The sequence below is a fragment of the Syngnathus scovelli genome, chromosome 1 (genome assembly GCF_024217435.2).
Source record: "Syngnathus scovelli strain Florida chromosome 1, RoL_Ssco_1.2, whole genome shotgun sequence".
NCBI lineage: Eukaryota > Metazoa > Chordata > Actinopteri > Syngnathiformes > Syngnathidae > Syngnathus > Syngnathus scovelli.
Window position 1 is genome coordinate 21,477,544 of NC_090847.1, and position 11,934 is coordinate 21,489,477.

Consider the following 11,934-nt stretch of genomic DNA (forward strand, 5'->3'; position numbering starts at 1 on the left):
CTTCCCATCGCGCACAACAAACCCCCCACTACCCCCACCGAAACCCTCCATCACCTCCCTTCTCGGTGATGGTTCACGTTTTTATTTTTTTCCCCCCACTGTCAGTGCAGGGAGTCATTTAAATGCCAAAGCGAATATCGGTGCGATTTTTTTTTAACATTAAAAAAAAAAAAAAAAAAAAACTAAAGAGACTGTTATGTATTTGGAACATGGCATCTGTTGATTTTATTGCAGTTTTTATTTCGCAACAGGCACTATTCTGACTTCACTATACATTCAATGTTAATTTTAAAAAGGAGCATAGAAAGATATATAGTTTGTAGCGATCTTAAAAATGTTTTGCAATCTTTTGAAAATAAGCTTTTGTCACTTTTGTGATTTTTATATATTTTATATATATATATATATATATATATATATATATATATATATATATATATATATATATATATATATATATATATATATATATATATATATTTATATAAGTTGAATTTTATGGTCATTTTAGTTTGTAATTTAATTTTTCAATTTTGTATTTTGTCATAAATATTTCATTTTAAACATTAATTTGTTCATTTTGGCATGTTTTTCCAATTTTAAAAGGAAATGTTCCAAATGTTTGATCTTGTAAATACAAATGTGTTTGTTCATTTCTAAGATAGATATTTCTAATACGTATATTTTAAAGAAACACATTTGACATTTCTAATTTGTGTATCTCGTGTACTTCCCCCTCCACACAAAGAAACGTCTTTTTCTTGCAAATTTTACTTTGATTTACACACAAATGTTTTTTCTTGCAAATGTTACTTTTATTTTAATAAGATTACCTCATTAGACGACCGCTAATGTTATTTTTCTGAAGAGCGTTTCTACCCCGTGTCGCGGTTGCGTTACTCCCCCGCCTAACAGAAACGAACCGTCCCCTGGTCAGCTTGTTATTTGTGCTTTTGAGAAGCTCGCCGCTTTGTGGATTGGCGTGCACCTTCGCCAGACAGCATTGAAATGCAGCCCGCCTCCCCTTCTAACCTCTTTATTTCAATAACGTGCTATAACTTATCCGACATTTAAATGAAAGAGAGGTGTGAATGTGTTTACAAGCGCTTCGGAGCTGGCAGCGCAAGAAGTGAGCCGCAAGCACATCCCCATGCTGCCGGCCGTGAAAAGAGAGAGAGAGAGAGAGAGAGAGAGAGAGAGAGAGAGAGAGAGAGAGAGAGAGAGAGAGAGAGAGAGAGAGAGAGAGAGAGAGAAAGCTTTGTGGCTGGCCTTTATTGTGCCATTAAAACTGGATCCTCAGCATTCCTGCCCCACTCATATTCAAAATCATCCTAAATGATTACATATACATCACCTCCCATGTCGCCATTTCTAAGGAGTATTCCAAGAAAGACACTCCATTGCAACTGCGTAAACTCACAAATATTTTTAACTTCTTTTCATCACAATTCATGCAATTTGATGATGCTTGCAAGGGAGATGTGGACTCGAATGTGGCTAATAGTTGCTGTTATGCCAACAACCACTCATTTGTCACATGCAAATTTGACAATCTAAGACAATTAAGTCTAAGTTAAGGTCGTGATCTGAGCATCAATTTTTGGGACGGTTAAGGGACTCTTAATCAAGGTCAAATGTATAAAAAAATACCTTCATTTGTTTTGTTTGCTGATATGTTTTTACAATCAAACAAATGCGAGACAAGTTATTAGAAAATACCCAAGATAATGTCCATACCGACACTCATGACTAAATGTGATTGGATAATAATGAACACATTTCCCTGATCTATTGGCAAATAATGTTGCTTACGTTATGTATTCATTCATTTTTCTCTTTATTTTTTTAGTCCAGTTTTTGCAGTGCCATTTCTTAAAGAGGAAGTCAACCCAAGAACTTTCTTTACAGTTTATGCAGCCTTACTAGTTTAAACACGGCATTCTGATTAATGTTGTGTTTGTAGAATATGAATTGAGCAGTTAAGTTCACTTTTTTTTAACCATTACAGTGGGTGGCCATTTTGCCACCTGCTGTTGACTGAAAATGACATCACAGTAGCTTTCTAAAGATGAGCAAATACTATTGCTCAGAAATGATAGCAGTAGAATAATTATTATTTGCATTTTATCCAATCTGAGAAAATGCTTGCTAAATATGAACAAATTGTAAGTGGACCAGTGGATCGTTTTCCACCTGAAGAGAAATTTGTGATATTTCCCATGTCAGCCAGTCAATCATTGGTTTGAGGTATTACCATGTACACAAACTGTACAATAAAATGCTCTCCAGTCCAGGTAGTTGCCAATGGAGCATACCAGGAGGACACGTGAGAATGGAGAGAGTAGGCTGACGGTGTCTGGGAACTTGGACGAAGAAGAGAAAGAGGAGAAAGGAGAAAAATAAAGTTGGCTAATTGTTTTGGTTGACCTGGGATGCTATTGAAAGTCCTTTTTTTTTCACTTGAGTAATTATTTGTCCTCTTACTACCTTCATTTGAAAACTTACATCTGTAATTCTACGACTCACTTTTTCCATAAAGGATGGTTCGTTTTTTCAACCTCCACGAATTCAATTACTATTTTTATGGTATTCATTTCTTGTTTTGTTTGTCAGATTTTTACTTTATGTACAGCTCTTTGTAAGCAGATGTGGTTGTTTTTAAAGTGCTTTATAAGTAAAGTTGATTTGGCCCAGGTGCCACCAAAAAAGGGGGGCACGTCAGATCTGTTATGTTTGGCCTTTCAAGCATTTGAATTTGAACCTCGCTCGTGCAGCAGTGCGTGTCTGTCCACGGCGACAGGGACTGTGGGAATGGCGGTGGGGACGTCTCATTGAACCTCGGGGAGGAGGTGTTCGAAAGCGGGCGGGTGTACGGGCGGCTTGAAGCGCTCGGTAGGTTCAAAGGGCCCTGAAGAGGCATTTAAGGCCTGACAAAAGAACTTGGCAGATCAGTAAGTGAAGCCCAATGTAGTACATTAGTGTCAGGACCCCCTCCGCGTCCCTCCCACTTTGCACTTTCATCTCTGACACGGACATATTGACTGAAAGGAAGGGAGGGGCGGCGAGGGAAGGGAGTGGCGGGGGGTTCGGAAGAGGGAGGGGGGTACCATTCAACTCCCAAGGTGAGACAACTCGGACAAGCCACCCAGAAAACTTTAGGGAAAAGCCACCCTGACGTGTGAAGACCCACACGGGACGGCCTCCTTCCTCTGATCTCACCGGAATCAACCTCACCCCATTAACCCAGTCCCCCCCCAAACATCTAACTCCCGCCCTGACTTCCCTTTTCACACCATTGACCATGCGCTTCTGTGGGCTACTGAGCAATGGCGGCGGGGTCACGACACCTTGAGGGTGCCAGAGAGAGGAGCCAGAGGGGGGGCGCTGCTCGCCAGCTACCTCAGCGACCTTTCAAGTATTACCTGAAGGGGGGGGGGGGCTGTGTTTCAGTAATTTGTCCCTCGTCACACATTGTTTGCATGGAGTCATTAAGAACCATTTAGGTTTCGCCCTTGAAGGGTGTGGGGGGCTTGCTGAGGGGGGAGTGAAAGGTGAAAATTAAAAGCCTCGCTCTTGTACAACTCATCCCAAACACAACATATACATTAACTTGAGCAGCTGCTTTAAATATAAACAAATGGCTCTGATCTAATGTGGCCTGGAGCCGTTTTTGTACATATTTTGCTTCATTGTTTTCTTTGAAGGCTTCAAGCAGATGATTAAGACGCTCACCAACATTAAGTCGGTACATAGAAACCCTTAGCGCATATGTTGAGTGGAGCATTTGTTGATGTTGAGTTACATTTTGGCATTTAAAGAAAATCTAAAGTGTCTCATCTACTAAAGCTTCGTGAGAGCAAACACGGGCACAAACTTAGATCAACGTACATCAATTTTGATTATTCAGGGACCAACTTTTGTCATGCAGTGATTCTAAAAAAAATTAAAAAAAAGAGACAAATAGCTTGTTCTATTTCTTTAATTAGTGTGTCTTCTAGAAGGCAACCATGCCAAGGAGGTGCAAACAAAATGAGAGGCAACGGGGAAAACAGATCTATTCCACCAGGAAAAAAAAAAAAAAAAAAAACGATAGACACATTCCCTATTGAGCAAAGCAATGTAATTTGGGAACTTCTGAATGCTCCAAGCTAAGTCTAGAGCCAGACACAAAATTCTTGCAAGGTTGTGATTTTTTTTTAAAGACTTAGGCTAACGAAATGTTCCCTAACGTAATTACAGTAACCCCCCCATTACTGCAATGTATATTGTCCAAGCCCAGTCATGAATAGAAACCCCCCCCCCACCAGTATGTGACTTACTGCTGTATATATCTTCAGTTGCCATTCTGAGTCACAATTGAACCTTTTCCAAAATTGAAAATGTTCACTTCAAACATCAAGTTTGAAGACCACGCTAAATGATTCTCACTCACTGGGATTGTTTGTTTTATGGCGCAACAATTGTCCCTCAGACCATTTTTGGCGCCTACGTATATGACAGATAGTGTAAATGTCACCACTCTTGGACGAGCAAATGTCTCGTGTCTGGTTCTCAGACAATCCTGAAACAATACTACAACGATATAACAAACCTTGGGGGGGGGAGAAAAAAAGTACAGCTGCATGTATGAAAACAGACTCTTAATTAGAAAAAAAAAAAAAAAAAAACTCTATTCTAAAATGTACTTAAGTGCAAAAAACAAAACAAAAGTAATCCTCCCACCATTGTGGGGGAAGATCAGCAAATGAGGGGTTGCCTCTTTGTTTGCGACCCGGCATAAAATTGTTACGAGACCCAACAAGCTGGCAAAGAAGCGTTGGCCTGTCTTTCACAAAACGTGCGATTATTTGACAAACCCTAAAAAGAACACCTCGGTGCCCCGCTGTATTCCTCCTCAATGGCTTGATGGATGGCGGTTTACAAGCCTCATTAACGGCACAAAGGCCCAGAGTCAATTAAAAATCGGCTGGAAAACAGCTTTGAAAAGGTGATGCTTCGGAATCAAAAGGATGTGGAAGCCCACCGAGTGCGTGACCCCCAACACAACCTCGTAATTTGATGAGGACTTTGATTGTGAGTCGCCACCTTCATGTTGGGGGGGTGAGAAATACTAAGTGAGTGTTCAAAGACGAAGGCTGTCACGCTAATGTTTATCTGCTTATTGTGTGTCTGAGTGACGTGTCATCAGGTGCATCTGGGCTTGTTGTTGCCTCATGGATTGGAAGGATGGGAAGGGTTGGTTTTAACCTCTGAAGCTGTCACATTTGGCATTCACACATATTTTGATTTTAATAGCAGCCTTTCTTAGAAGAAAAGCCTCAAGTTTAGTCTCAATTTTAGATTTTTTTTCCCCAAGTTTATTCAGGATTTCCAGTTTCGCAATAAACAGTCAAGACCACAATACCAGACCAAGACTTGAAGTAGCTGAAATCAACTGAAGTCAAAGACGGTGAGGCATTGAGGAAAAAAATCAAGAACAAAATGTGCTGGATTAGACACGGAGGGAAGAGCAGAACTGAAGGATTTTAAATCAAATCTAGACCAAGACTTGCAAGAATAAAGATCAAGTCAAGATTAGGACTCATAGTCAAGACCAAACCTTGCTACAGGAGAGAAAGAGTCAAGACAAGAACTGAGGGATTGACAATAAGTCAAGACCAAGACTTGCAAGAAGAGAGACCAAGAACTGTGAACTGTAACCAAGTCAAGACCAAAACGTGCTGGAATAAAGACTGAGGCAAGACCAGGACTGAGGGATTTGAGACTAAGTCAAGCCTTAGGCTTGCAAGATTAAAGACCAAGTCAAGGTCAGGACAGAATGATTGAAACCAAGTCAAGACCAAAACTTGCTGGAATAGAAAGATAAGAATGAGGGATCTCAGACTTGCAAAAATAGATACCAATTCAAGACCTACACTGAAAGTTGAGTCACAATTGATAGATTTTGAGGAACAGACAACACGTTAAGACCAAAGGCTCTGTTTTTGTGCAAGTCTAGCACAAAGCATGGGAATTGGCGTGAACGCAGCAGAATGCGAGCCAATCAAAGCAGCTACCCTCATTCCCTTTTTGGAGGACGACCTACACACGTATATTTCTTTTAAGGTGAACAATGTGACCCCTGCAGTTTTAGTCTAGAGAATAAATCCCGAGGCCTCTATGTCTCAGTTTGAGTTCAAATACTACAATTGCTTCCAAGACCAGACCCAGTGGCTTTGAGGCAGCCCTTGAGTACAAAAACACTATTTTAGATTTTCCTTTTTTTTTTTAACAGGGTGATTAGGTTTTAATATGCGAAATTATGGAGGACCTGGGAGATGATGAGACCCGAATCTTGCCCCTCAATTGGGGCTTTGTAGTTTGAGAAAGGAATGGCCAAAGTCCAAAATAACGTTAATGGTCAAGAGAAGCACTTAATGCACTGCATTGCCATTGGACCTCTTGGGTCAAGAAAATGTTCAAGAGTGGTTGGAGTGGAGACCCCTTCCTTGAGCAGCCTCTCCTGGCGTAAGCTAGCCCGAACCTGCACTTCCACTCATCCTAATCGCCGAGCCCAATCCATTCCCCTGTCTAGCACCTCTTCAGAGCCCGCTCGCCCCCTTTGTTCTGACAATACACAAACGACCATTCAAATGGAGGGACTCTGTAATCAGTGAAATACTAGCCTTGGGGCTTTTACAAAAAAAAAAAAAAAAAAAAAAAGAGAAGGAAAGAGTGCAAGAGAGAAAGAGAGAGAGAAAATCCAACCATGACCAATAGACTAACTACCTGTCTGGCTTTTTAGCAGCAGATGTTATTTGGGAAAAGGGAAAAATGTGCCACTCCAGATGTACAATGTGAAGGTTGGCAGGGGAGTTCTCAAACCTTTTGGGTCCAGGAATTATTATTTGAAGCTGTATTTCCCCAAGGAAAAAAAATGAACTAGTATTGGTCACAGCTACGATTTGGACATAATCAGATCTTGATCCAAAAGTGAGTATGTGTCTGAATTCAAATTGTGTTATGAGATCTGTTCTGGATTCTGGATGTTAATTAACATAAAACCACATATCCTTGTTTGTAATTGTATTTGGATGACATTTGGTGTGTAGCTTGGGTTACTTTTTCTAAACGGTGATATATGTCTGATGTCAGTGAGTTTGGAATATTGTGAGCTACGACAGGTGGACAGTCTTCAATGTAACCCTAAAAAATTGGCACACTTGAGAAGTCAAAGCAGAAGTAGGCGAGGCTGTAAATCTAGCAGAAGCAAGTTGGTCAGGAAGTGCGTGATTATGAACTGCGGGCTTGCTTTGCACGGCTCTTTATAGGAGATCCCTCCTCCGTGCTCACTCCTCTCTGGTAACCATTTTTACATTTTAAATCATGATGACAACGCCATGGGAGTGAGCACAGTCAGTGCCGGAGTATTTAAGTTCACTTGAAACTTTTCTTTGCCTTTTTTGTTCTTATTAATCCATCATAAGCATTTTCTATGCCTCTGCTTAAGTAACTGACTAAATAGCCAATTATGTGAGCGTAAAAGCAAGCACAACCGTTCGTGTAATCAACTTAAGAGCGGGGCTCCAATCAAGGGGGACCACATGCAACGAGCGCCACAGAGCTCGGGGGCTTCAAGTCATTACAGATTTGAGCTTTTTGAAGTTCAGCGACTGACAAATTACCTTGTTGTGCCGGACTGCTTGGAGTGAGCTATGTCTTTCAAATATCTGGTAAAAGTAGCGCCCGGGGCAGCTTTGGAAACTGAGACGACGGGATGCTTTCCGTTTAAGCGGAGCGAAGTTGTGATTTGGTGGATACATTTGAAATGAAATGCGGGTGCCCTCGAGGAATAATAAACTAATCATCTTGACAAACCCGGCACATCCATCCAGTGTTTTGTAACTTCATTGCCTTGATGCAACTGTCACAGATTAACATGATTTGGGTAGTTTAGAATATATACAGACCTTTTGATATTTTTGATTCATTTTGTGAAAAATAGTTCAAAATGACTTGGGCAGTTATGCTATCAGGCTAACAATCGCATTCTGTCGTTATAACTTTTCTTTAACTTTAGTGATGGTTTATTCTGATTTAGATGTAAATTTAATTTAACCTCGCCACCGTAGCGATCGGAATTACGTGTCATGAATTACAAAGCCTCAGTAGTTGTCTTAAACTAGTTCTGACAAGTTCTATCTATTTCCATTCCACTAGTACTCATTAGAGTCATGGGTGGCAGCTAATTTTAAATATGCATGTTTTTGGAACGTGGGAGAAATCCATGGTATCCCGACTAACATGAACACTACACAGGAAGGTTTCAAACTCTGGACCGCAGCACTGTGAGGCAATTATGCTAACTATTAGCTTAGTATGCTACCCCAAGAAATAACCGTCCCCGTAGAGGGAATTTTTACATTGTTGGTCAGAAATCGAGACTTTTGGAAATAAAGGAACCAGTTGTCATTCAATCTCTGCATTAGCGCATGTCCATAGGGCCGCCTTGCATGTGCATTCCAGCACCGATGACATCTCGCCATGTTTTTAATGCTCACCAATAAGGTGGACTAAATGCCTTGTTAATCCTCACATTTCATTCTTGAAGAATGAATAAAACATGCTGGCAGTTGTAACCTTCTTTTGCAGAGTTGTTAGTCAAAACGCTCTCCCCCCCCCCTCCCATTTTGCCAAACTTGAGTCACCCTCAAAAAGTTCTCCAGAGAAGCTGCAAGTTTGTGCTGCGAGGAATGCGCTCACATCTTTGCCATAGCAGCCGGCGAGGTAATGCGCTCGCATGTTGGCGCTTGTCGAGGTGAACGCACCTCCCTCTTCTGTATTAATAAGCGAGCGTGTGTCCCTATTGCTGTTGTAACCACTGGGCTGTTTTTTACTGGGCTAGGATTTTTTTTCTCTTTTTAGCTTACGGGAAGATGTGATGAAGTCCCCCCTCCACCAATTCCCCGCCACATGCCTATTTTCATTGAAGTGTTCACAAACCGGCCCCCCCTCAACACCGTTTCATCCCCAATGCTGTCAAGTAAACACCAAATAAAGCCTTTCAAACTGCATAACTACATGACAGCCAGGCGAAAATGTTTACACAAGTAGATAATCTGTTGTCTGTTCTACTGCGCACGAATCGGAGGTCACTTGTATTGAGCTGCGTGGAGGCCATTAAAAACAAATGACGAATGAGAATTTTCGTATCCGAGCGAGAATGACTCTTTTTCATTGTTCATTTTGTTATGTGTACTAACGTTGCAAGAAAATTGAAATGGCAAAGCTGGTGACGTCCTGTATGTACGCAGCCCGCTGTCTTCGAGTTTGCGCGCGTATGGGAATATTTAATCATCATTATTAAAGTCAAGCGTGAAGCAAACAGTTAAGAATCCTCATTGAGGCAGTCCATCAACACCTTTGTCATGTCTTTGCTGTGGGAAGAAGTTTGCAAATTTAAATGTTGGACCAGAGCAACAAACGCTCCCTGGTTAGCTTAGCACAAGCTAGCTGGGAAGACATTCCGTATCGTTACCGCTTGTATTATTTGTTCACAAATACGTTTACAAAGTGTCAGATGAAATATTTTTATGTCTTTTTTGGGAGGCCCTGTGCATGGAGGGAAGTAGATGAATACAGTCAGAAAATGTCTGGTGATGACAATGACGGCTTCCCTTTGCGCTAATGTAAACATACCAACGTGATCACTTTTTTCCCCCTCAGGCCAAAGCCTTTGTTCCATTTGGAAAGCTTCTGTGAGAGCTTGACTGTTCCACTCTCTTCCTCACTCCCTCTCTCGCTGGTTTATTTTTGCTGGTATCCAGGTGATGCGCCTGCCTGTCACATCAAGCGCAGATGGCCTTATTTCCTCAGAGCAAAGGTCAAAACAATCGACATGGGAGGGATAGGAGCATGCGGTAGGGGAAGCAGGGGGTTTACAGACCACACTTGAACAAGTATCAAACTGCCAATACCAAAGATGTCTGTGGATTAGGCACACTTTTTTGCCACATCCCTAAATACTTTTTACACTTGCACTTCAAAACATCGGTTGCACCGATGTTAAAGATTCTCGGACGTTATGTTTTCATGTGAAAAATCGAAATTCAAACAAAAGAAAGGTGGAGCAGCACCCAAGTGTTGGATTGCAAAGTTTCCACTTTTCACGCAAGTCAAAGACGTCGCTGCCACTGGGGGCCGCCAAAGTGTAAACTCGGCAGGCAATTCAAAAAGGATACTACGCTTCTTTTTTTTCCCCCCTGCTCCAACACATGTGTTTGAAGGGCTAACACCAAGTTGCGTTCCAGTCCGCCGCATCATCAAAACAACACTTTGCAGCCTTACAGTACTGACCACATGTCAGAGCAACAGAACTATAATAAGCTTGTGTTAACACATGTTGACAACACCTGCTGTTGTGCAGCCTGTTTTCCCTAAGACGAGGCGTGCAGATGTGGCAGAGTACATCTGCTCATGTATATAATACATCAAATTATCATTTGGAAACTGCATTTCATACTTACTTTGGGGGGAAAGTCTATTAAGTCAACACAAAATGGGCAAAATAAAATGTTTTTCCCAAAGCTTCACATTTCTAGTATACATAAGCAATATAGCGTTAGCGTCCCACCAGGACAGGTCAGTGGTCGCAGCTGGGATTTGAACCCGATTCCAAACTCTACCTACTCGGTCCAAATTCAAATGACCTAATAATTGATTAAAGGAAAAAAATAATAAATTGAACACACCCTTTTATCAATTTTCTATACCAATTCCCTTTTTTTCACATATTCTCCATGTTGTGAAATAACATCAGGCAAGTAAGAGTTGGTCGCTTTTAGGTATCAAAAATGGAATTATAAAAATGCAGGCTGGGTTTTTGCGAGTAGAGGCATTCTGAAAGTGCTGTTCACATTCCCAAAAGACATTCTGAAAGAACAGAGTGGGATGAGGTTGCATAATGTGCACCTTGGGTTCATGCAAAAGAATGCCTGCTCTTTTGAGAAGCGCATGCTGACACATCCAGGACGTCTGAGGGGAAGCATGCGTACTGCGACGTTCTTGGCAGGCGCATTTGGTGGCCTAATTTATACTAGTTGCTACAAGCTGTGCTAACATTGAAGGTTAGATGCTTTGAATCCTCATCCGGTAGCCCCAAGGGTTGACTTTGAGTCGCTACATTTTGGTGGATTGTAAGGTCCTGAGGTTCGGTCAAGTGGGTCTCCAAAGCGCTGCAATCTTTCATAAATCAAACTAAAGTACAGCAACTTCCCTAGATAGAGCTCACTACAAAATATTGATAGTTCAATCACAACTATAATCTGCAAATATGATCAAGACTTGCTTGCATACTCTGAACCGAAATAAAAATGTCCCCCGCACCAAACTATGCACCAAACTATAAGGCCATGACAAGAAACCATGCCTGAACATGAAGTCGGCCATCTTGTGGGAAATTTGGCAGAAATTTCCTGGCGCCACACTTAAATTCCTCAAGTAGAATTGATAACATGACGTTTTCCCGTTATCGTTGCTATTGTTGTAGTTATACCACATCTTAATTGCAGTTCCGCTCAAGAACTGCACACGCCACATCACAAACTTTATGTCTGTACCTCGGGGCTGCTGAATTCCGAGTCAACCACAAGAAAGGAGGCGTGCGCCGGGTGGATTTCCACGTGCTTCATGCACGATCCGTCTCCGTTTTGGCGGACGACACTGTGCGTCATCCCACCGCTGCATCACTTCCTCATGGCTGGGGGGCAAAAGAGGTTCAGCTGGGCCTGGGAGTGAAGTCATGCCTGAGTCACACTTCAAGGTAATCAATTTGTTTCATCAAAAAGGCAAGAACTTCAGTGCCATCCAGTGGTGGGGGTGCATCTTGAAAAGCTCATGACAAAGATGGATGCCAAACATGAGGACAAATTAACACAATTTTCCCAATTGTGGAAA